The following is a 26,853-nucleotide window of genomic DNA, read 5'->3' as shown; positions in this document are numbered from 1 at the left end:
TACCAGGGGACGGAGGATCTGTTGGAAGTGGCTCGGAAAATTGTTGACAGTTTCCGGCGCTCAGCCGCTGCAGCAGCAAACCTGGCCAACATTCAGCAGCGCGAGGGCCTGCCACGACACCGGCTAGTCATCGAGGTGCCAACTTGCTGGAATTCCACCCTGGCGATGTTGGAGCGGCTGGTTGAGCAGAGGAGGGCTATCCACCGCTACATCATTGAGGCCACTGTCGCCGGCACCACCAAACTCCAGCTCATCTCCAACGCACAGTGGGGGCAAATGCAGCAGGTCTGCTTGGTGTTGGCTCCCTTCCTGCAGGGAACCAACCTGGTGAGCAAGGAACGGGCATCCCTCTGCCTGTGGGTGCCCTTTGTTTGTCTGCTGGACAGGGCACTTTGTGATTTGATGGATGTGGGAGAGGAGGACCTGAAGCAGCTGGAACAGCAGCCACCTGCGCAGTCCACTTCTGCGCAGGAATTTGAGTTGCTGGAGGAGGAGGAGTTGGAGGTGCTGGATGTTGCTGTTGAGGGAGAACAGCGGAGCGCAGCAGCAGTGGTGAGAGGGTGGAGAGAGGAGGAAGAGGCTCAGGGGCCAGAGGAGGACAGCGAACTTGAGGCCACTGACGCTGATGTCTCTGCTGGACGAACTGCCCTGTTCACTATGGCAGGGCACATGTTGCGGTGCCTGGGCACAGACCCCAGGGTTAAGCAGATGCAAGCTCAGGAGGACGCCTGCATCAGCATGATTCTGGACCCACGGCTAAGGGGGAAGGTGGCTCAGTTCCTGCTGGAGACCGTGAGCAGCGAACAAGGGAGTTGCAGGAGATCCTTGTTTGGCGATTGGAGGAAGCCTTTCCCCCCCTCTGTCCCTGTCCAGCCAGCACAGCAGCCGGTGCCTGCAGCCAGCAGCAGCATCAGGCACCCAGGAGACCTGCTGTCCTTGACAAAGGCACTCTACCTGATGGTAGAGCAGCCAAGAGAGGAGGTGCGTGCAGCAGCATCCTCCTCTCAAAGTCATAGCCAGCACCTGACCCGGATGGTGGACGACTACATGGGGTCATTCAGCGGGCTTGACACCGGCGAGGAGCCTGTGGACCCTTGGATTACTGGGTCGAGCGCTTGCAGATGTGGAGTGAGCTGGCGCAGTACTCCCTGGAAGTCCTGTCTTGCCCCCCTTCCAGCGTGCTGTCAGAGAGGTGCTTCAGTGCGGCCAGTGGCATGGTCACGGAGAAGCGCTCTCGTCTGACCACAGAGTCCGTGGACAGACTCACATTCCTGAAGATCAACCAGGCCTGGATTGAAGGCACGTTCCAGGCACCTGTTGTCGGCGACAGGAGGACGTGAGGTGCCTGGGAATTATTTTTTCAGAACATCAACCTTCAGTCCCCTGCAAATATGGCCTGTTTTTTCTTTAGGTGCTGTGGTACCACCGCTAAGTGCCATGGCCTAGGCTGCCTGCTGCCATGTATGTCCTTCTGCTGCTGCATTAAACCTCCTGTCGGTCTTCCCACCACCACCACCACCACCAGGGTCCACTTCATTATGCGCTGCTGCCACTAGCCATTTAACACACCCTCAAAATAGCTACTATTTCTGTTTTTGTGTAAAAAAAAAAAAAAAAAAAAAATCTGAGGTGTCTGGGTTGAAAACTGTGCTGTCCCAGTTGTGTATTGGACACAATGTGGGCTGCATGACTGCTGTCCGGAATCTCCTGCTATATGGTTTATTACAGCCGTGGTACCAAAGCTAGGTGCCATGGCCTGTTACATTGCCTGCTCACTCCTCCTCCTCCTGCTGCTGCATTTAATATCCTGCTGTCTGTGTTCCCACCACCAGGGTCCACAGAATTATGCACTGCTGCCATGCGCCACTAGCTATTACGCTACAAATTTAGCTATGCTGTTGAAGAACAAATTTTACAACAGTTGAGTTCTGTAAGGGAAAAAACATTAAGTTGGGTACAAGAGGAAGAATATGACCCCCCCCCCCAAAAAAAAAAAGATGGTGGTGAAGAAAAAGAATAAGAATAACCAGGTGAAGAAGAAGAACCAGGTAAAGAAGAAAAAGAACCAGGGGAAGAAGAAGAACCAGGTGAAGAAAAAAAGAAGAACCAGGTGAAAAAGAAGAACCAGGTGAAGAAGAAGAAGAACCAGGTGAAGAAAAAGAAGAACCAGGTGAAGAAGAAGAAGAACCAGGTGAAGAAGAACCAGATGATGATGAAGAAGAAGAACCAGATGATGAAGAAGAAGAACCAGATGATGAAGAAGAACCAGATGATGAAGAAGAACCAGATGATGATGATGAAGAAGAAGAAGAACCACCAGGTGATGAAGAAGAACCAGATGATGATGAAGAAGAAGAAGAACCAGGTGAAGAAGAAGATGAAAAAGCAAGTGAGGATGACCCAGAAGAAAAGAAGAACCAGGTGCCAGTGAAGAAGAAGATGATGAAGATGATGGTGATGAGAAAGAAGACGGTAAAACAGAAAAAGAAGACAGTGAAAAAAAATATGGAGAGAAGAAAAAGAAGAAGGTGAAGACGGTGAAGAAGAATAAACAAGAAATACAGAAAAAGGTTTGCCATCATTTTTTTTTTTTAATTACACCTTTTTAATTGTGATTTCCCTTTTAAAAAAATAGCTTTAAGGCCATCCGAATTCGTGATCACGAATTCGTGATCACGAATTCGTGGTAATACCCGAATTCAATTACCGATCACGTCTCGAATTCAAATCGAATTCTACTGGTCGTGATCACGGCCGAACCCGAATTTGACCCGGACCCAAATTCGAACGTACGCCAATGAATTTGGGTACATTCAAGCATCACTGCTCAGCACTGTCAGCAGCAGCTGCAGTTCTGTAGTGTTGTCCGGATCATGAATGATTCAAATCTTTGATCCGAATCTCTTTTGTGAGTCGAATCATCCGATTCATCAAAATGAGTGATTCGGATCGCAAAAGGGGCGGGGCCAGGAGTGACACGCCCCCCTCTCAGCGGGCAGCGGGGTCCTGGAAGCAGAGCAGAGATGGATCACTCTGTTGGAGGGGAGCCAGGGGCAGGTAGATGAGAGAGAGGGGACATGGGTGCCACTGCCAGATATGTGTAGAGCACACATACTGGCTATAACGTGCTGCTCATTACAGGCTGTCTGTTCGTAGTTGTGCACAGTGAACAAATTGGAAACTTTTGGCTCAGCTCAGCACAGCTCAGTAAATTTGCAGGCACTGTGATTGCTGTGAAATATGATCCTTCTGCACTCGCTCTAAACAGCTGCACTTATCTTCTGGGAATGCTTTGGGGAATGCTTTCTTTCACTGTGTGACGTTTGCATTCAAAGTGTACAGATGAACATATAGGTGAAATATATGTAAAGCATATGATTGCAGCATGTGGGTATTGTGTGCAAACAGGGCCGCCATCAGAAATTTTGGGGCCCCTCACAAATCATCAGTCCGGCCCCCCCCCCCCCCCCACAAACTGAGAATTGTGCGTAGCCATTACATATTGGCAGAGCTAGTTGGAGGCTTGCTGTCCACAAATTAATCACGAATAACCTCGGAGGATACCCGTGATTCAAGTTAGCTCTAATTGCCACAGCTGAGCGGCAAGATGCGGCGGGGTTAATTACCCAGAACGCCGCTCTCCGCCCAGTGTTTCAACGAGGTGCAAGTGTCCGAATGGACGCGTTGCAAGCCTCGATATCGAGCACTTCCTCCTTCAAGCGGGAAGGTGCTCCATCATTTTTTTAGAACCTCCCAGTTTTATTTTCTGTTTAACCACTTAAGGACCAGGGGTGATTTCGCTGATCTGTGCAGCGTGGGCTCTACAGCCCACAGCACAGATCAGCAAGGAGGCTGGGCGATCAGACTTACCTACTTTTTTCCCAATTAGGGGGATGTCCTGCTGGGGGGGGGGTCTGATCGCCGCCGGCTCTGTTCGTTCGGCGGGGGGGCTCCTCAAAGCCCCCCTCCGCAGCGAATTTCCTCCTCCCTCCCCTTCCGTACCTCCCCTTCCTCCTATGGGCAGCGCAGGACGGAGATCCGTCCTGCGCCGCCTAGAGTCAATGCTGGCGAATCAGAATGCGGCAATCCCCGGCCAGAGGCCGGGGATCGCCGATCTACGTCACGGCGCTGCTGCGCAGCAGCGCCGTGTGATGTAAACAGCGGGGAATTCTTCCCCGCATGTTTACATTATGCGTGCGAGCCGCGATCGGCGGCTCGCACACTGTTCACGGAGGCAGTCTCCGTGAACTAGCATGGAAAGGCCGCTCGATCGAGCGGCCGTTTCCATGCTATACCACTAACGACCTGCCGACGCCTATCGGCGTTAGGCGGTCGTTAAGTGGTTAAAAAAGCTAAAAAAGTAGGTTTAATGCTATTGTCTCATATGGTAATGATTCAGCTTTTCCCATAGTCTCGCAGTTAGCAATCATGTGACCCCCAACAAGACAAATTCAGCAACCATGAGGCCCCCAACAAACCATGAGGCCCCCAACAAGACAAATTCAGCAATCATGAGGCCCCCAACAAGACAAATTCAGCAATCTTGAGGCTCCCAACAAATCATGAGGCCCCCAACAAGTAAAAATTCAATCATTAGGCCCCCAACAAGACAAATTCAGCAGTCATGAGGCACATAAATAGACAGCATTTCACATAAATATGCAGAATGCCCCCTTATTATGGTAGACACCTCTCACCTGGATTCTGACAGGGACCCCCAGGTTAGGTAGTGAGTGACATGGAGCCCTTTAGGCAGTGAGTGACAGGGAGCCCTTTTAGGTAGTGAGTGAGTGACAGGGAGCCCCTTTAGGTAGTGAGTGAGTGACAGGGAGCCCCTTTAGGTAGTGAGTGAGTGACAGGGAGCCCCTTTAGGTAGTGAGTGAGTGACAGGGAGCCCCTTTAGGTAGTGAGTGCCAGGGAGCCCCTTTAGGTAGTGAGTGAGTGCCAGGGAGCCCCTTTAGGTAGTGAGTGACTGCCAGGGAGCCCCTTTAGGTAGTGAGTGAGTGCCAGGGAGCCACTTTAGGTAGTGAGTAAGTGACAGGGAGCCCCTTTAGGTAGTGAGTGAGTGACAGGGAGCCCCTTTAGGTAGTGAGTGAGTGCCAGGGAGCCCCTTTAGGTAGTGAGTGAGTGACAGGGAGCCCCTTTAGGTAGTGAGTGAGTGCCAGGGAGCCCCTTTAGGTAGTGAGTGCCAGGGAGCCCCTTTAGGTAGTGAGTGCCAGGGAGCCCCTTTAGGTAGTGAGTGAGTGACAGGGAGCCCCTTTAGGTAGTGAGTGAGTGACAGGGAGGCCCTTTAGGTAGTGAGTGAGTGCCAGGGAGCACCTTTAGGTAGTGAGTGCCAGGCAGCCCCTTTAGGTAGTGAGTGAGTGCCAAGGAGCCCCTTTAGGTAGTGAGTGAGTGAGAGGGAGCCCCTTTAGGTAGTGAGTGAGTGACAGGGAGCCCCTTTAGCTAGTGAGTGAGTGACAGGGAGGCCCTTTAGCTAGTGAGTGACAGGGAGGCCCCCCCCCCCCCCGCCGCTTCTTCCCCTACCTTGCCAGCAGCCCAGCGTCAGACCTCAAGATCAGCAGCGACCCGACCAGTAAGAGCGGGCGCCGGACGCACCCGCTCTATATGCGGAAGTGATGTCACTTCCGCATATCAGTGCGGGCGCTGGGTCCTAGCGCCCGCACTATTGTCGCCGCCTGATCGAGGTCTGACGCAGCGGATAGAGGGATGGAGGGAGGGAGCAGCGGTCAGAGGGGTTGAGCGGCGGCCGGGCGGCACCCGCCAGGGCCGCGGCGGGGATGGGGCCCCCCTGCATGCCCCAGGCCCATGACGGGAGTCACGGATGTCCCCCCCTGATGGCGGGCCTGTGTGCAAACAAACATGTATGCTCTCTGCTCGTCCCTCCTCCCTTCTCTGTCCACTCCCTGCCCTCTGTCCATCTTCTCCCCTTCTCTGTGTGACAACCCCCCCTCCCCTTCTCCTGTCCTGCTAGTCATTTCACCCCCGAATGCTTCCATAGTAAAATGATCCGAGATTCGGATCAAAGATCCGGATCTTTTCAATGATCCGATTCGAATAATCCGGATCATTGAAAAGATCCGAACTTCGCATCTCTTCTAGTTTCATCCACTGAACTGATTAGTTCAGTGTGATGAATCGGCTCACAAAAAGAATCGGATCAAATGAACGATTCGTTCATGATCCGGACATCATTTCCTCTGCTTTCTGCAGCTACTCTGCAATCCTCCAGTTTGGTCTACGGTTGTGCCGAAGGGTCTGTCTGACATGAACCTCAGAGAAACAGACAAGACCTAGCCGGAAGTTTACATTGTAGAGTAGCTGCAGATAGAAGAGGAGAGATCAGCCTGTCTCTGCACTGTGGATGCTGGAGCACCAGGTCTCTAATCAGCCTGTAACGTGAGAGGAAGGAGGGAGGGCGGGCAGGTAATTATACTGCCGAGCTGTGTGTGTAATGGGAGCTAGAGCACTGAGTAATCTGGCCCACTTGCGGAGGGAGGGAAGTTTCTGTCCGTCTGCTCTCCTTTAGCTGTTGCAGTTAACTCTGCTACAAGTGTACATTAAGCATCGATAAATTATCCCTCCCAGCACTTCCACACAGACGTTATCACCCGTGCATTGAGTTCTCAGCTGTATAGTTCCCAGAACTCCCGCTTCCCGGCGGAATTGAACAGAAAGAAACATGAACAGCGATTGTGGGTGTCCCATGTGCTACGGTCTCCTTGGAGACAGAAAACAGCCGAGAGGCCAATGACAATAGCGACGTTAAACGAGTAGTTGAACAGAAACGTAATCCAAGAACTGACTCGCTTCCAGCACGTTACCTCCGAGGCTGTGACGAGAAAAACAAGACGCTACGCTCGGCGAGCTCGAACTGCTACGGACGCAGGTATGGAACCCCTCAGTAGTACCAACCATAGTTGTGGCGTGGGGGCCTCTGAAGGAATCGCACATTTCAGTGCTTTGTGTTTATGCCTGTGACTTATGCCATGTCAACTAATGACAGGCTGCTGGTACACCGGACTTCACGGAAGTAAATGTTTATTTTATTATGGCTGGCTGCTGGCCTTATTCTGTTCAGTTTAGCGTGTGATGTGGGTTGCTACCGAGCTAGGAGGCCGCTAGTTCACAAGCCCATTTTCCAGTACGAATTACTGATCCATTATATGCTGAAATGAGGGATCATGACTACAGATGGCTGACTTATGCTGGGAATACATGGTTAGATTTTGAGCCGTTTAGATGGCTCAACAGATAATTTCCGACATGTCCGATCTCGCGCCTGATCGTTTCTGCGCTCGAATTTGCATGGGGAACAATTTATTTAAGTATTTATAGAGCGCCTACATATTACGCAGCGCTGTACAGAGTATATTGTCTTGTCACTAACTGTCCCTCAGAGGGGCTCACAATCTAGTCCCTACCATAGTCATATATATGTATGTATCATGTAGTGCATGTATGGTCTACGGCCAATTTTTTTGGGGAGAAGCCAATTAACTTATCTGTATGTTTTTGGGATGTGGGAGCAAACCAGAGTGCCCGGAGGAAACCCACGCACACACGGGGAGAACATACAAACTCCTTGCAGATGGTGACCTGGCTGGTATTCGAACCGGGGACCTAGCTTTTTCTTGTGAGTCACACGGGGCATTAGTTTGCACTGCACGCTAGTGAAAGAGCCTGGTAGAGAGAAAAAAAGCCATAAGTATTGTGACCCGCTTGTTATGGGTAGGTGGGAGGGTAGCAGGAAGAAAGGGTGCATGCAGCAAGTGGACTGAGGGCTTGTCCACACTGCAGGCGTTTTCGGCTTTTTTTTGCCCGTGTGCGTTTTTTTTATAAACGCCCCCCGACCGCATGGACAATGAATGTCTATGAGAAGGTTCGGTACTTACATATTACCTGTCAAAGGATACCCGAAGTGACATGTGACATGATGCGATAGACATGTGTATGTACAGTGCCAAGCACACAAATTACTATGCTGTGTTCCTTTTTTTTTCTTTCTCTGTCTGAAAGAGTTAAATATCAGGTATGTAAGTGGCTGACTCAGTCCTGACTCAAACAGGAAGTGACTACAGTGTGACCCTAACTGATAACATGTGTGGTGGTGGTGGGGGGGGGGAGGGGGGGTTACAGGATTGTAAACATAAGGGAACACAGCAAAGTTTTGCTGGAAAAAAAAACATGATTTTGTAGTTATACCCTGCTGGTAGAGGGTTGTCTCGGGAGTTGGTATGGCTGAGGTGAGGTGAGGTGAGCCAGCATGAAAGTACATGGGAACAGTTCTCTAATCGCATCAACGTCTACAACTTGAAGCCATATTGTTTTCCTAAGAGGCATAATAAATAGTACCAATCATTAAAATAATAGAATGTGGCAGTCTCAGGCAGCAACCAACAAATGGGTTTTGATGTCAGTAATCAGTGGGAGCACTGTTTCCCATTGGTGCTGACAGGGCCTCCCACAGCCTATGTCACTTTTCTCTGTCTTTTAAAGGAGTTATCAGGCAACTTTAAAAAAAAAAAAAAAAAGCTTTACTCACCTGGGGCTTTCTCCAGCCCCTTGCAGCCGACTGTCTCATGCATCTGCCACCTCGGCGCTGTCTCCTCTAAAGTAAAATGTGCCCCCGGCTCTCCATGCAGTATACTTTACCGGTCGGTGTCTGCTGTTGCCTCTGTGCTTCATCAACATACATGTGCCCTGCATGGTTGCCGGGATAACGTGAGCAAATGTGTGACATCACACACAAGCCCAAGTGCTATACGCCAGCAAATCACGTGGGATGCGTGTATGTGGAAGGCACACAGAGCCATCTGCGACAGACTGGTAAAGTATACTGCATGGGGTACATTTTACACTAGTGGGGGACAGCACTGGGTTTTTTTCCACGTGTACCTGATTTCACATGCTATTTCCCGCCATGCACCTAATCGAGCATGTTGGCCCTACGTCTTGCAGTATGTCCTATTGATACATGCAACCAATTTCGGGAAATACTGTATACGTTTTTTGCAAAATCCTGTTTTTTTTATTATCAGGAATGGCCGCTACTGCATTACATTAGTACATTTCCAAGCTGCATAAAATTTAGAATCATTTACCATCCTTTATGACAATCGGAGACAGTGATTTTTTTTTTTTTTTTTGCAGGTTTGCTGGGGATGCACCAAAGCTTTTCTTCTTGTGTTTTGTATTTTCCTACTTGCTTAAAGGGAACCTGAACTTAGTAAAAAATATTTAAAATAAACATCTGATTCTGCAAATGAATATTACATACATAAATACATACCCCCCCCCCCCCCCCTCAGAAGCTCACTATTTTGTTCTAACAACGATCCCTTCCAGAAATGTATCAGTTGTCAGTTAAATATCAGTTGCTGTCAGTTACAGCTGAAAGGACAACTGACGTACAGGATAATGTCCATGTTTCCCTGTGGCTCAAGTGGCCGATATTACAGTTTAACAGTGTGCTGACCAAGAAGCTGTTACTGGGTCATTGCCATTTTTAAAATGGAGAACGGAGAATTCCAGATGCAGGAGAGGAGAAAGAGCTTGAGGAGTAGACTTCCCGGGAGGTAAGGGCTTGTTCACACTAAGGGCTCAATTCACAAAAGCGTGATAACTGCTATCACAGCAGTTATCATGCAATCTGACGCTCGCAGAGCTTTTCACGTGAACAGCGTTAGTTCACGTGATAAGCGAAGGTTTCCGCACGATCACGTGCGCGTTTCACGTGAAACAAGCACGTGATCGCGCGGAAACCTTTGCTTATCACTTGAACTAACTATTCGCGTGAAAAGTTCTGCGAGCGGCAGATCGCGTGATAACTGCTGTGATAGCAGTTATCACGCTGTTGTGAATCGAGCCCTAAGAGTGATTTCGCTCTTTTTTTTTTTTTTTTTTTTTTTTTTTTTATCGCTGGTGATTTAAAAAATCGCCTTAAAAGCGATAATGCAATGTTAGCTTGTATTCTCACATAAGCGATGAGCTTTCTATCCAATCGCAAACGCGGCTCCTGCACCATTTTCTGAGCGTTTGTGATTCAATAAAAATTATAGGGAAATCGCAAAGCGATTGAAAAAGTGATTTGAATTGCGATTTCTGGAGCGCTTTAATGAATAAATTCATTGTATTTATTCATTTCTGGGTCAGAGTTCACCTCCTGACTGATGTCAGGAAATGAAAATAAAATCACTCCACAAAATCGCTTTTCTAAGCGAAAATCACTCAGAAAGCGCTTATAAAAGCGCTTTAAAAAACCCCCGATACAATAAAATGATCTGATTTTACGGCAATTCGATAAATATGATCGTATCTCCCCAAAAAATCGAAAACTTTTTTTCGTTTGACTGAAAAATCCGATCAGATTTCCTGTCTTTTTCGATTTTTATCTATCTGGAATGCTGGAAATTTTTTTTCAGTTTTTCTACAGATTGTATGGTGTGTGTGTGTTATATTAATTTATTAATATACACACCCTAGCAGTTTTCTCAGTTTCCACTCATGTTTATCATAATTGGGTAAATATTGACCACACGTGTGTGGTACATTGGTCATATTTTTGAAATGTTACAATCAGTCAGAAAAATTGATTGCAATTCTTGAATTGAACAGATATTTAAGAAATTGTATGGTGTGTGGCCACCTTTAGTATGACTTGTGTATGTTTATTTTGACTTTTAATGTTCAGGTTTGCTTTAAATGGGAGTCATCCTCAGCCATTGGTTAAAAGCATGCTCAGTATTCAATGGATTTGTAATATTCATGCATGTAAAGCAAAAGGTATTTTAAGAGTAATGTTGTCAAGCTCTCCGGGGCATGTTTCATTAACTGTAACAACCGTAATGAAAGGGATATGGAGGCTGTCATATTTATTGCTTTTTAAAAGCACCAGTTGCCTGGCAGCCCTGTTGGTCTATTTAGCTGCAGTAATGTCTGAATCACACCAGAAACAAGCATGTACGTTATCGCAGGGATCTGCAAACTTGGCTCTCCAGCTGTTAAGGAACTACAAGTCCCACAGTGCATTGCAGGAGTCTGACAGCCACAGTAATATTTCATAAAGGCAAATGTATTGTGGGACTTGTAGTTCCTTAACAGCTGGAGAGCCAAGTTTGCAGATCACTGCCTTATCTTGTCAGATCTGACAATAATGTCAGAAACACCTGAGATGCTGCATGCTTGTTCATGCTCTATAGCTAAAAGTATTAGAGACAGGTGTCTGGCATAATAGCCAAGCAACTGGTATTGTTTAAAAGTAAATAAATCTGGCAGCTTCCAAATCCCTTTCGTTACATTTGCCTTTTAAGTTTGTTTTAATGTTTCTTTATACAGAGCATCCAAAATCCACACGCATTTGAAGTTGCAAGAGTGTGAGTAAGGCCTTAACTGTTTCTGGAAGACCTTTTGCCTGCCCTTAATTGGAGCATTCTGTGCAGATGCGGAACTACTGCGCTTGCACAGAATGCTCCTTGCCACGGGAGCGCGAGCGGCGAGGCACCATGCTCGCAGGTGCAGCAGATGACGACTTGGCGAGGTTGGCATCTGCAATGGAGAAGACCTGGGGACCCTGGAGCTGCGACGAGGGACAGATTGGCTGCCAGTGGCTGGAGGAATCCCCAGGTAAATAGATGTTTTGTTGTTTTTATCCTCGGAAACCTTTAAAGGAGCAGTCTCCTAGGACGAAGGCGTGCTAATACATTCCAACATGGAATGGCAATTTTCAACTATAGAGAACTACCGACCCTCCCAATCAGCTTCCACGTATATATTGGAGGCCCATCGTGTTGTAACAAAAATTAATGAACATGCGAACATATAACCTCCGTAAGCCTATTCTATGGCTGCTGTTAGTTATGTAAACATTGTTTGTTGAGAAGTGAGCATATTGAGGAGCCAAAAGCCCCACATATCTCTTACATAATGACCTGAGTAGCATAGTGCCTATTTGTTGAAAGGTCCGGTATTTAAATTTAAGGTACCATAAAAAAATTATCAATGGTGGGGAGTTAGTAAGCAATGCAGGAAAGTGATACAAAATAGGTCCCACAGTTCTTCCTTGAGTGGGGCTATAGGGACAAAAGTGCATAATACTTTTGGAGATATCACTCGTCCCCTCTTCCCCCAGGACAGTGGTAATTGATATTTCAACTGAGAGGTAAATTGCAGAGTCTTACTGCAAAGTTCACCATGGACAGCATTCACATTGCAGGAAGCTGGTGTCAATGGCCTTCAGGTGTTATTCTGGAATTTGAACAAAAAAGATCTACAAAGTTCAGAAAAATATGGTAGGTTTTGGGGGTGCCTTAAGCCCGTCTACACGGGGACATGTTGGGGAGATGTTGTGGCGATCAGCGGCCTCTTGCGCGTCCCCGCTCGCCGCGCGTGCGCCGCATTCGATTCCCCGCTCGTGCCCGCTCCTCCCCGCCGGCGCCGCTTATCTCCCGCACGATTCCCTGCCATTGTCCCCTCGCGGGGATCGAGCAGGGAATCGGCGGTGCGGAGATCCGTCCTGTCGGATCTTATCAATCGAGCCGCATCAGCGGCTCGATTGATAAGGAGCATCGTGGCCGCATCTACTCGTGTAGATGCGGCTTAAGTGTAAAGACCCATCTGCATGCAACCAGTTGAAATGGCTATCCCCATCTATATGTGGTTCTTTGTTGGAGTGCGTAGAGTAATGCCTTTTCTGTGTACTTTAGTTCTGAGTGCCAGGTCTTGATAAAGCTCAGTAGGGGATCCATGAAGATCAAGCTGGTCAGCCCACTGAGCCACTATCTTAAAGTCCTATTTATCTTTACAGTTGTGTATGTGGCATTTGATGTCTCAGGCAGGGCTGTGGAGTCGGTCCAAAAATCCACCGACTCCGACTCCTCAGTTTAGGATTCCACCGACTCCGACTCCACGACTCCGACTCCTCTAATTTGCATATTACAATTTTGTTGATTAAAAGTATGTAAGATGAAATTCGTCTCTTAACTGCCAACGCTTAGGAATTTTACAAGACAACTGAAGTGAGAAGGATATGTAGACTACTATATTTATTCTCTTTAGACTAAAACTAGTCCTTGGTAAGAGTACTTGTAAAAGGTACAAACCGGAACAAAGAACATCTATCAGGCCCTAGGCAATGTAAGTGTGGGTACATGTAAGAATGACAGATGAAATTAAAGTTTTATACATACCTGGGGCTTCCTCCAGCCGCCTTCAGGATAATCAGTCCCTCGTTGTCCTCCTCCACCACCTGGATCTTCTGCTATGAGTCCAGGTACTTGAGCCAGTCAGGCGTAGTGCGCATGCACACACTCCGCCGCCAGGAGCATACTACACCTGTGCAGCACTATTCCGCAGGTGCAGAATGTTCCTGGCTGTGGGAGCGGCATGCGGCCGGACAGCACTGACTGGCTGAATTACCAGGACTCATAGCAGAAGATCCGGGTGGTGGAGGACAGCGAGGGACTGATTAGCCTGAAGGGGGCTGGAGGAAGCCCCAGGTATGTATAAAACTTTACTTTTCATCCGTCTCAGTTACCCTTTAATTTGTAATCACCAAACCAAATTTTAATAACATATCAAATTATTTGATTTCATCAGCAAAGGGAGTGCATACATTTGCATAAATCCGCATCAATGCAGAATTATTTCCATCTCATTGACCATCTCTATTAGTGACACAGCTACACATCAGGCTTTATACTTACAGCATAGATGTTATTTAGTATATATAAGAGATTCCTGTGTACACATCATATATACAGTCACAATCAGATATGTATATCTGACTTTAAAAATACGGGGACTGCTTTATTTAAGCAGCACAAGTAACTAATTTTGATTGGTTTATTTCATTTTTGTGGACTAAGCACAGCTATTACTGTATATATACTGTATATATACATTATTTTTAATGACTATTATCTGAGAAATAGAACATTTTATCATATTTTCTATTTTAATTACAGTTACAAATTCATTAGGAGTCGGAGTCTGTGCATTTTTTCCCGACTCCGACTCCAGGCACCCAAAATTGCTCGACTCCACGACTCCGACTCCACGACTCCGACTCCACAGCCCTGGTCTCAGGTGGGGTCTATGTCCAGGTGGAGGTGCAAATGCTTAATGAGCTTAATCAATTTTAAAGCCCCATCTACACCATACAATTTTTTGTCGAATTTGATTCATTGACTTGATTCGACTCAATCGCGATTCAATTCAATGCAATTTGCCATTGCAAAACAATGGCAAATTGAATTGAATCCCGATCAGACATGTTGGATTGAATCAAATCGAATCAATAAATCAAATTGGACAAAAATAGTATGGTGTAGATGGGGCTTTAGCTTTTGGTCTTGCGGTCCGTTGAGTAGTTTATCGAAAATAGCCCAAAGAGAGGGCAAGATGTTTTCCTGCCTGATAGACTTTAGAATACCGGTATCTAACAGAGGATGTTTCTTCACTCTCTGTTTTGTAGATTCTCTCTATGTGATTAAAAGTAAATAATAATTAAAGAGGAACTGTAACCAAAAGTAACATAATGAATACAATTGCTTATCCATTTTACAATATTTATAAATCATTTTTTCAGTGTTGGGTCATTGTAAAACTCTTCCTCTCCCCAATTTAATTTCCGAAATTTATCACAGATGGCAACATCCTTAGTACTGGCAGGTGATTTTTGCAGAATGTTCGATTAGGGCGCTTTTCTGAGAGCTTGTGATTGATTAGCACTTTCTGAGCGTTTTTTAAGAATCGCTCCCTTTCACTTCATTTTTACAGTGATTTTAAAGAAAGCGGATGGGAGCGATTTTTTTAAAAAGCACTCAGGAAGCGCTAATCACAAGCGCTCAGAAAAGCGCTTATAGTGTGGCTGAGCCCTTACTGAGCATTCCGTAGGTAATACAAAATAAAACTGTCTCCCAGAATGCTTAAAGTAAGTGTGTGTGTGTGTGTGTGTGTGTGTGTGTGTGTGTGTGTGTGTGTGTGTGTGTGTGTGTGTGTGTGTGTGTGTGTGTGTGTGTGATAAACATCCTAGGACTAATTTCAGTGGGAGGGCTGGGCTACAGTTGTGTTCAAAATTATTCAACCCCCAATGCTGTAAAGGGTTTTAGGGAATTTAGTGTACATTTGCAATTGTTCAGAATGAAATCTTACAAGGACTTTTTAAAGAACTAAATTCAACTAAAATGACATCAATTGTTTTTGTAATACAGTATTACATTTTTGTGTGATTTCTTCATTGACACAATTATTCAACCCCTTAAAGACTACCACTCTTAAGAACAGAGGTTCATTCAAGTGTTTTCGATCAGGTATTGAAAACGCCTGTGGATGTTAACGAGCAGCAATCAGGCATAATAAGCACCAATTAGGCAGATTTAAAATGACCGTGATACTCGGCTCCTTCTAGACATTTACTGGTGTGTTTACAAACATGGCGAAGCCAAGAGAATGGTCCAGGAAGACAAGAGAAGAGGTGATTCCTCTTCACAGGAAGGGCAATGGCTATAAGAAGATTGCAAAGATGTTAAACATACCAAGAGACACCGTAGCAAGCATCATTCGCAAATTCAAGGCAAAGGGCACTGTTGAAACGCTACCTGGACGTGGCAGAAAGAAGATGCTGACTTCAACTGCTGTGCGCTACCTGAAGCGCAAAGTGGGGAAAAGTCCCCGTGTGACTGCTGAGGAACTGAAAAAAAGATTTGTCAGATGCGGATACTGAAGTTTCAGCTCAGACAATAAGGCGCACACTGTGTAATGAAGGCCTCCATGCCAGAACTCCCAGGCGCACCTCCTTGCTGTCTCCAAAGAATAAGAAGAGCAATAAAACAAAGCAGTAGTGCACTAGTGGACAATTAGCAGCCAAGGTAAACTCAGGGCCAGTCCTCAAGCCCTAAATAGGAAAACTGGAATAAGAAACTGGAGCACCTGGCGCTCAAGAACAATAAAACTGCTGATATAAATATAGATCAATGTGATCCAGTCATTCAGTCCAATGATGCTATCTGTTCCCAAGGTATATGGGCTGGCAATAGTGCTAAATCAATGTTCTGGAGAAAAAGTGCTCCATGTAAATGTACAGTACCTCTGGGAGTTATGTGCAATACCTCCCTATATATGTATGACGTCCTCCGTGCTGTGTAGTGGATAGTCGGGGGTCCGCTATGTTAACCAAGCATTGTGCGCTCCAAAGCTCGCACGGAGACGCCAAAGCCGCCTCCTTCACTTCCGCCGGTAGTGACGTCACCACCTGCATTCAGAATGCGTTCCAGGACTCTGCCGGCTGTTTCCGGGTTACGGGAAATACAGAGGGGACAAGAACAATAGTGCAGACTGCGCCCGGAGTTGACAAACCCACATGAAGTCACACTTACAGACAAATTCTTGTATTTATTGCGTATCTAAAAACATGTTCCCGACCCGGATTTTGGCCATTTGCCTTCGTCAGGGGATTACATAATACAAATTGCACAGAGTATATATAGAATTTTCAACCCCGCCCACTTCCCATGCAATCAGCAGCTGACATTACAGGAAGTGTGGAGGGACATACACAGGTTCAATGTGGCATTATTCCATAACTTTGCAATACAATACAACTGACAACTATGTATAAAAACAGTTCCAAAAATGAAAAATATATAAAAATAAATATACAAATTCATATAAAAATAAAGTTTTAAAAAAGAAGAGAACAGCGCTTGTATCTAAATCTATTGCACTAATAGGTTTTAATAGGTTTTATTGTATATCAAAATTTCTATTTGTTCCAGAAAGAATATAATCATAAAAACATCATAAAATGCATGAGAACATCATAAAATACATGTATTATCCCCAAAAGAGTTTTCCATCCAATAAACTCCAGACGTACCTTCTATTTGTCTAGCCAAGAGGTTTGGATGATAAGCCCCACTCGTCCTCTACATACATACAACCACACGTACTGTGTGTAATAAATCACCTTTAGCTCCGGCACCAGCAACTCATCAGAGCTGCAACTCACAGCGACAGCATACAGGAGACAGAGCGGAGACAGCCTTCTTCACCTTTCAAAGGGGTTTATTAAGCATCTTGTGTTACAGTTTGATTTCTTCAAAGTATAAATAGTCTTTCCTATGTCCTATGTACATCACATATATTTACAGCATACATACAGGAAGCTAGTATTCTTTTTTTTTTTTTTTTTTTTTTTTTCTTCGAACTCAGCATGGCTTGCCCTTGCCGGACCATAATTCGGGCTTCATTGAAAGTCTCCATATGTCCGGCTAGTGATTGCATCATAGTTCGATAATTAATCTTATTTTATTATCATCAAGTAGACAGAATTAGTATCGTAAAATATTTTTTTAAGCTAAGTATGCTATAAACCCCAAAACCAGACTACATAGATTCCCTTCCCACTTATCCTCCCCCCCCCCCCCCCCCCCTCTCCGTCATTCCCACATATTTTAAACTAAACATCCAGACCTCATTCAAAAACCAGATTGTCCTTCCAACCCTACCCACCCTCATTCAGTCCACAACCTACTCATTTACCTATTAACCAGGTCTGCACCTCCATTTTCTATTGTTTCCTCTTCCTTCCATATCAGATCCATCCAAAATTATTTTAATCTTTTTATCTTATTAGGTTCCCTTATATTCTCTGAACCCTCCACCAGGACCTCCTCCCAAAAAGAGCTCATCCCCGCCAACCATGTTTCCAAATCTAATGGGTTCTTGTCTTTCCATTGCTTTGCTAAAATGTTTCGTGCCACCAGGCTCCCAATTTCTCTGAGATCCCTTAATTGGGTATTCTCTTCAGTTTCTACCACTCCAAATACTGCTTCTAAACATCTTATATGTATATTTTTTTGCATATATTTACTCCAAAAGTCCTCTATTATTTGCCAGGATTGGTGCACCTGGGGGCATGCCCACCACATATGGATCTGGTCCCCTCCCTCCTGGTCACACCTCCAACAGCGGTCTACCCCATCCACGGAGAACTTAGCCAGTCTTGTCGGGGTAAGGTGCCATCTAGATAGTTTTATATTGAGAGAGTTGACATCTGCGATTCGGATATTTCTAAACAATCTGATAGATCTTATCCCATAATTCTTTTCCCCAGTTACTTCTTATATCCTTTTCCCATTTTTTTGCCATATAAGGGGTTTCTCCGGCTTTCCCCCTCTGATACATTTATATATCCGTGATAACAAGTTTGCCGGTCTTTCCCTAAAAAAAATAAATTTTTCTACCATGTTGATATTTGTTCTTATACCTAACCTTTTCTTATCCAACATTCTCAGATAACTATTAATTTGCATCATACCCCATGGACAGATATTATTCTCCCTTCTCAGGGAGCCGATAATCCTCAAATCATGATTGCCTATTAAATCCAAAATCCGGGTTTCCTTGTCCAGTCTGTTAAAAACAAACCAGCCTCCCTGGATACCTGGAGGAAATTCCTCATTATCTCTTAGTGTGACCAGAGGGGAGGTGCCCACCCTCCTGTCCCACTCCACCACAAAATCATACAGAGTCTTAAGTGTCGGAGCAATAAGTGGATGTGAGGCCCTATTTTTTATAGCCCGAATGTTTCCCGGGATCCAAGTAAATATATGTTCGAGATCTACTTCCCCTTCTTCTGTCATTACCCACAGTTTCTCTTCAGAACCTACCCTCCAATCAATCACCCTTGATAGGTGGATACTTTTATAATAAGTTTTGATATCCGGGGCATCCATTCCTCCCTGTTCTCTTTCCCTCATCAACTGGGCATATTTAATTTTGCGTTTCCCATTAGCCCAAATAAAATTTTGAAGAATATTGTTCACATCTATAAACCAATAATGTGGTATGGCTACCGGGAGACATTGGAGTACAAATAAAATCTTGGGGAGGATAAGCATCTTAATAATATCCAACCTTCCTAGGGCATTAAAACAGGGGCGATCAGCTCCCCTTACTATCTTTTTACAATTCTTAACTAATTTGGGAAAATTATCTGAAAAAAGCATATTTGGGTTGCTACTTAGCAGGATCCCCAGGTATCTGACAGAATCTTCACACCATCCTAGTTGGTTTGATTTTTGAATTACTATTCGTGTCTCATTTGAGCACCCTATATTTAGGATCTTCGTCTTTCCGTTATTAATTTTAAAATTTGAGTGGATGCTAAATTCTTCCAACAATTCCCAAGTTTTCTTCAATGAACTTATTGGTTTTGTTAGGGTCAATAGTATATCATCTGCATAGGCTAGTAGTTTTAATTCTGTTCCTTTTAGTGGCAGCCCCTCTATCTGGGGATCATTCTGAATTAGACTGATAATCGGTTCTACACAGAGGTTGAAGAGGATCGGAGACAGTGGGCACCCCTGACGTACCCCATTTTGTAATCTGAAGCTTCTTGCTAAACAGCCATTCAGCTTTACACTTGATGACTGATTCTCATAAAGTCTCTTAATTCTATTAATAAATGTTTCTGTAAGCCCATATTTCTGTAAGGTTTTAAACATAAATTCTCTAGAGATTCTATCAAATGCCTTTTCGGCGTCTATTGTTACTACTATCGCTTCCTTTTTTTTCTTACAACCATGAATAAAACTAATGGCAGCATAGATATTTTCCTGGATGTGTTTGTCTCCTAAAGCCGCTTTGTTGTTTACTTATTATGTGTTCTATGGCAGTCTCTAATCTTGAGGCCAAGATTCTCGAATAGATTTTTACATCTGTATTAATCAGAGATATTGGCCTATATTGTTTACAATTTTCCAGATTTCCCCCTTCTTTTGGGATTACAGAAACAAAAGCCCTATTAGTTTCTTTAGAGAAGGTTATAGGCAATATGTCCTGATTGACGAGGTTGCAGAATAACGGAGCCACCTCCTCCGCTACACATTCATAGAATTCCCCAGGGAATCCGTCCGGGCCCGGACTTTTCCCCTTTTTCAATTTCCGTACCGTTTCTTTAAATTCTGACTCCGATATTGGAGCATCTAACATTGCCCTCATCTCCTCTTCAACCTCCGGCAGTTTCACCTTCATCAGATACTCCCCGGGGTCCTGATCTACAGTATTACTCAAATTATACAATTTTTCATAATAATTGGTAAACACTGCCCCTACTTCTTCAGGTCTAATCTTTATCTCTCCATTCTCATCTCTAATTTTGTGCTTGCTTCACAGAGATGTAAGTCGCTGCTTCGAGAAGTCTCAATTAGACTGACTCTTGTGCCCACCTGGATCACCAATCAACGACCTGGGATTTGCCTAGGGTTTTCACGGCACCAACTGTAATAAATCACCTTTAGCTCCGGCACCAGCAACTCCTCAGAGCTGCAACTCACAGCGACAGCATACAGGAGATAGAGCGGAGACAGCCTTCTTCACCTTTCAAAGGGGTTTATTAAGCATCTTGTGTTACAGTTTGATTTCTTCAAAGTATAAATAGTCTTTCCTATGTCCTATGTACATCACATATATTTACAGCATACATACAGGAAGCTAGTATTCTAACTAGGAAGCATAGAGAGCCGGATAGCTGGAAAGTAGAGTGCCCCCCTTTTCCCTCCGTGCTCCCTCTTTATATGAACCAGAAAGAGTTAAATGTGACCTCACTGAGCCATCTATGATTGGTTCAGATCCCTTGTGATGTCAGGACACACACCTACTCGATTAATATTCAATAAGATATTATGCTCTAGTTGCAAGAATGTTATGTTTTATAAATATGGCCCATGTTGATTGTTCCCGTAGTCCATTTGTCTGGGGCAGTGTAGGCCTAAGACCTTGGACTAGGAACATCTTCTCAGTATCTGCTTGTATCATTTGCTTCAAGCAGACACTGAGATGCTTCTGCCTGCATCACGAAAACCTCTATTTAAAGGTATATCCTGCGAACAAGCCTTTTACCTAAAACTCAGTCCAAATAACTGAGGCCTACTTAAATTATAACAATCCCCCCTAAAAAGGCTTGACCCGCAGATCCCAGCTTCTGAACCTAACCGCACCTGGTTCCTTTCTTTATGTTTCACTTTTCGATGTTCGTGCTCACACAACTTCTCTGCTCTAGGCGGTTAACCCTGGAAGAGAGAGAGAGCAAGACCTCTTGGTCTTCCTGTAACCAGGCTCTCTGGGTAGGCCCTACTTCTAAGTCCCTCTGTACCACATGCTCAGCATTTGCGTCACTTGCGTATCACTCACAAACTTGCATGACCACAGAAAAGTGAAACTTGTGTGTTTGTTACTCTAAGGAGCAGTGCTAGGTGCCTTCTAAAAGAGCGCCTTTATACAATAAGCTCCATCACCGGTACTACTAAACCTATACCTGTAACCCTGTATATCCCTTAATTTAAAAATATTGGTTCATGAGATTGTTTATGAGGCACCAATCTCTGAACCAGGTTAATTTGTTTTACGTAATTTTAACACGCAACCTCACCTGGATAATGATGCCTAAAGTTGTCATCCCCATCCAGACGACCAGTGGGTGTCGGAAGAACTTTGGAACTGCAGAGGCCCAGTCCGAGTGTCCCTGGAACATCACCGGAAACCTTTTCCACCAGGTCAGACTGCAACTCACCTGCTTATTTTTGTGTTCTACCTCATTAAGATCACCTGTATCATGGTGAAATCTTACCTCTAACTTAGTGTACTGTTTGTTTAACCTTTGTAACAAAATGTGGTCGTCTTGGATCAAACCCTGTTCCCCTTTGTCCCATGTCGTGTTCTCTTTAAGGACGGGAACTACCCGTGAAACTTTGCACTTTAGAGTTCTCTTAACAATTTGAGAAACAACGTCATCCAACCTGGATGACTGGATCCATATGGGATCTCCGCTCCCACAATATGTTCCCCTTGGAAAATCCCCCTTATCGGAACAATTATGAGAATATACCTTGAATGTATCATTAGACCTTATGTTAAAAAACCAAACCTTTCCTTCAGCCACCGGAACTATCGGTTGGGCTTCAGGGTGGATCTTTTGAATGGTAGCCTCGCATTCTGCGTTATTGAGCCCGCAGGCTTCTTCACTAAATTTGACTTGCCCCGGCCAACGCAGGTACTTCTGCAAGAATTGCCCGCATGAGGACAACTCTACTTGTTTCACCTCCCGTCTAGCACCAAAAAAGGTTGACCTCTCAGGTCCTGGTGGAAGACACGGGTTGAGGTGGGAACTAAGGAAGTGGCGGTGCCTAAAGGAATGTTGCACCGTTTCCATTTGTTCACCCAAACATCTCGAAGCTGCCATGCAAAAGATCCTTCTCCAGAAAAATCGATATACCTCCCCTTGTCCAATCTCAGTTGCACAGGATCTTTAAGCATCTCCCTGACAAAATATGCCCCCAACTGTCCTGATTGGACCTCTTCCCCCCTTATGTCCTGAGGCACACTATGTACCTGAGGTCGGGAAGACTGTACTCTCTGCAATCTTTCGATTAAGAGTACCTCTTCACTTACCCAACTAGCATGAGGATAAGTGGCTGCATATGGACTGTGTAATATCGTCCCCTGTGGTGACCCGTGTGTTGTGAATGGGGTTCCCTGTGTTGGCTTTCCCTCCCCCGGGACTGCACTACCCACCCTCTTTGTCACCTGGAAATGTGGCTTGATCTCGATTTTTACTTGTTTCGAGAACCACCAACCCTCGGCTCTCCAGCCTTTACGTGTGTATAGTTGTTTCAGAGGCACTCTCTGTTGGTAGCTCCAGAGTGTGATGTTGTCCCCTGCGTCTCTCTGGTAGAAGAATTGACCCCTCCTGCTCGTTCCTCTCCAATCTGGAACCATCTCACTCCTGCATAACCAAGACAAGGTACCCCTGAATCACACACTCCACCTTTTGCATGTACCCATTGTACTGCAATGTACCTTTTTAACAAACCTTTGGATCGGTGCCTCGATTCTGGGAGTGTGGCATTCAATAGCAGATTTACACTGCCATTCAATTCCCACTGCCCGCACACCTGACCCTTCAGACCTTTCACCCACATTGTGCCATGAAATTTGTTTTCTCCTGGCACAAGTGCTCTTTTCTTCCCTCCCCGCTTAGTCCATCTGTGCCAAGCGGAGGGAGGTGTGAAAGGATCCGTACCTTTGTCACCCAACATTAACATGTTTGGGCCTTGCATTCTCATTAACCCCTTATTATACATGAGAATGTCCTCTCTTCGTTCTCCTAGGACGAAATGGCAACCTATGATCACCATCAGCACGGTATTCTTCATTATAAAAGCACCACCTTGGGAAAGAAAAACATTAGCAATTTGCACTATGCTTTGCTCAGTCAGTTTTTTTTAGTCGTTTTCCCATCTCCGGAATCTCGTTTTTTTAGTCTCTTTCCAATTTCAGGAATCTCGTGTTTTAGTCTCTTTCCAATTTCAGGAATCTCGTGTTTTCCAAACTCAGATTGGCATCTGGAACTTTTCGCTTATCCGACTGACATCTCCATCTTTGCTGTCAGCACTGCAGCTGTCTCGATTCCATATTGCCCAACTCCTGAAATCAAAATACAAACAAATCAATTCTTATTAATGATTTGGGTTTATGCCCTGCGGCTTGTACTCTGTACACTTTAAATGGATCAATATCTCCCGTAATTGATCTTGTTTCTTTATAGTTTACTTGAACTTTATTAACTTTTTGATTGTGGGAAGGCTCTAAAGCTCTCTCCCTTACTTTATGTACCATAGCATAAGTACTTAACTTGTTACAATGTGCTTCCCTCGGATCTCACCTTTTGAAGCACTGACCTCTACATCCCCCCTGTACATACTTCGGCCGCAACGCTGACCGCAGTATGTACTGAGTAGGGACCACCTGCACACTACTGCAACGCGCAGTTGAGCTTGAAATGTTCTTACCCCTTTTTAGGGTACTTACCTAGGACTTCATATATCGCAACCAGTTCTGCCGGAAGTCCTATTTGTGAGCCAATCGGCAATGCTACTACCTCTGCACTTGCCCCAAAAACAAACACAGCTACTTCCTGTAGGAAGGTGTGCTTTCTCTGGGATTCACATGACAGTTTACTACTACTGCATGGGAGTCTCTGACTCCTGACTGTGTAGGGGATCCTAGACTGAACATAGGACTACCACCCCCCAAATACACTGTCACACTATACACGGCAATCTCGCCCCTTGGACTGCTGTCAGTCCTGTGCATTGTGTGAACGCTTGGTACGAGCTGGAAGAAGAAAAAAATACCTTTTTGACCAATCCGCAGACGCAAAAACCGCACAAACTGCCCAGCCTTGACCTCTGTCAAACTCTGGCTTTGTCCCGGACAAAAACCGAAAAACGCTTACCGCTCTGTAACGTTCCGACAGACGGCTCGATTGGTCAACCCTTTTTCTGTATTTTCTTTTTTTTTTTTTCCATTGCTCTGTACCCTTTTATCCCCCTGACCTCTATCGGGGAACTCATGTTACAGTGAATAAAATCACTACCGGCACCCCCCTGATATGCTCTAAGTTATATGAATGCATACCCAGGGAGCCGCTTCCTATGTCACCAGTAGCCATCTGACAGCTACTGTGCTTCCCTTGTCTGATGTTCTCCCACTCAAATTGTGGCCACACTCCGTGGAGTTATATCCCAGCTTCACTTGCTCGTCAGGGTGCTTCTGTATTAGCCCAGCACTCAGCATAGGAAACAGCAAACACCTATGGGTGGTACCATTCCCACAGGACCTACTGAATTTCCTACGCTCTCCTCCTCCACTCCTACCTCCCTCACTGGGGGCGGGGGTGAGGGTTCGTCCCTGGGCTCAGAAGACTCTCCCATTAGAACGTCATGACTGCCTGGGATCCTCCCCCCTGAAGCCTGGGACACCATTTTGAGTCATGGAACATCAGACAAGATGGCCGCTATGCAATCTCCCATAGCAAACTCTATGCATGTATGGAAAGAATAAAACAGTTAGAAAAAACATTGCATGCACACTTTAGCATATCACATTGCAACAATACAACTGAATGTAACACACAGCTGAGGAAAAAACTCTGAACCAGTGCACGCAGCAAGTACACTCTGGAATGTTACACACCTCGAACATTAATCACCCCTCCCACACGAGAGGGCATAACTCATAACCGTACGAACGGAACTACTAGCGAAAGTGCAGCTTCATATCCCTCTCTCAGGAATGCGAAACGAAAAACCTCACTAAACAGATAACTCATGGACAAGAAAACATTTTCGCTGTTATGCACGCCTTACTAAGCTCGAAAAAAACACGTAAAAAAATGACATGCAGTTTTGCAACTTTCATTGAAAGTCAGAGGGTAAAAAACCAACAGCATCTCTCTGTCTCTCTCTCTCCCAAACTCCGAGGAATATAACCCATAGAACATGAGAGAGAGAGAGACACAGACACACAGCCCCTCCGCCTCTGCTGCAGGGGGGGGGCGGCCGCACTGACAAGTAAAAGAAAACATGTATAACACCATACTCGCCTTATCAAAACCTCTTGCGGTGTGTGGCCTCTGTACCAGAAACGAGCTCTGAGTCTCCCAGCAATCTTGGCCCAAGTTTTCCTCACAGGCGTCGGATGCGCTGAAGGTCCTAATGGGATCTGGCCAAACCCATTCTCTTGGACTGCCTTCCCCTATGTGTGGCGTACGTCCACTCCAATTAGGGCGCCCACATCGACCCTGCCGCTGGGATATTCCCGACTCACTCCGCACAGAGCTTATCTCTGCTTGATAAGCTTTGCACTTCTCGTCTCTGGCCTCCGTAGTCCGCTCTTAACTCTTCCAGCTCAGCTAGCTCTGAGCTTCTCCTGTTCTCTTGTGCTTGCTTCACAGAGATGTAAGTCGCTGCTTCGAGAAGTCTCAAATAGACTGACTCTTGTGCCCACCTGGATCACCAATCAACGACCTGGGATTGGCCTAGGGTTTTCACGGCACCAACTGTAATAAATCACCTTTAGCTCCGGCACCAGCAACTCATCAGAGCTGCAACTCACAGCGACAGCATACAGGAGATAGAGCGGAGACAGCCTTCTTCACCTTTCAAAGGGGTTTATTAAGCATCTTGTGTTAGTTTGATTTCTTCAAAGTATAAATAGTCTTTCCTATGTCCTATGTACATCACATATATTTACAGCATACATACAGGAAGCTAGTATTCTAACTAGGAAGCATAGAGAGCCGGATAGCGGGAAAGTAGAGTGCCCCCCTTTTCCCTCCGTGCTCCCTCTTTTTATATGAACCAGAAAGAGTTAAATGTGACCTCACTGAGCCATCTATGATTGGTTCAGATCCCTTGTGATGTCAGGACACACACCTACTCGATTAATATTCAATAAGATATTATGCCCTAGTTGCAAGAATGTTATGTTTTATAAATATGGCCCATGTTGATTGTTCCCGTAGTCCATTTGTCTGGGGCAGTGTAGGCCTAAGACCTTGGACTAGGAACATCTTCTCAGTATCTGCTTGTATCATTTGCTTCAAGCAGACACTGAGATGCTTCTGCCTGCATCACGAAAACCTCTATTTAAAGGTATATTCTGCGAACAACCCTTTTACCTAAAACTCAGTCCAAATAACTGAGGCCTACTTAAATTATAACACTGTGGAGCCACCTGATTCCCTAGAAAAACCTCTTATAGAGGATCCTGCTATAAAAAAAGTTCCCATAAAAAGATCTCTTCCATATAGATGGTCCGTGTGATGAACTAGTATAAACAAGTCCCAATGATGTGCAGATGTTAGTGAGAAAAATACTTCACTTTCTTTTCATCAATACAGAGGTTTGATCCCTTAATGTGCACACTGTTGATCACTTACGCGACCTGTAGTTTCAAAAGGATGTCCTGTGCGGGCTCCGGCCGGTAGCCACGCAAGCAAGGATTTGC

The 26,853-nt window shown here is 45.3% G+C and overlaps 1 protein-coding gene across 4 annotated transcripts in view; it reads left to right on the top strand.

Moving 5' to 3' along the window:
* Positions 1–6,249: 6,249 nt before the first annotated feature.
* The window catches only part of LOC137527201 (uncharacterized), a 111,658-nt gene continuing 91,054 nt past the window's right edge, over positions 6,250–26,853 (top strand). For 2 of the 4 annotated variants that reach the window (XM_068247700.1, XM_068247701.1), the window contains exon 1: positions 6,250–6,889. The gene's annotated coding sequence lies outside the window, so the exon portion shown is untranslated. Of the gene's footprint in view, positions 6,890–7,017; positions 7,034–26,853 lie in introns of those variants that run through there. The other 2 variants (XM_068247703.1, XM_068247704.1) reach the window with 2 other exon arrangements.

Source organism: Hyperolius riggenbachi, chromosome 8 (genome assembly GCF_040937935.1).
Source record: "Hyperolius riggenbachi isolate aHypRig1 chromosome 8, aHypRig1.pri, whole genome shotgun sequence".
Classification (NCBI taxonomy): Eukaryota; Metazoa; Chordata; class Amphibia; order Anura; family Hyperoliidae; genus Hyperolius; species Hyperolius riggenbachi.
The sequence above is the reverse complement of the archived record's forward strand: the minus strand, read 5'-3'. Positions and strand labels throughout refer to the sequence as shown.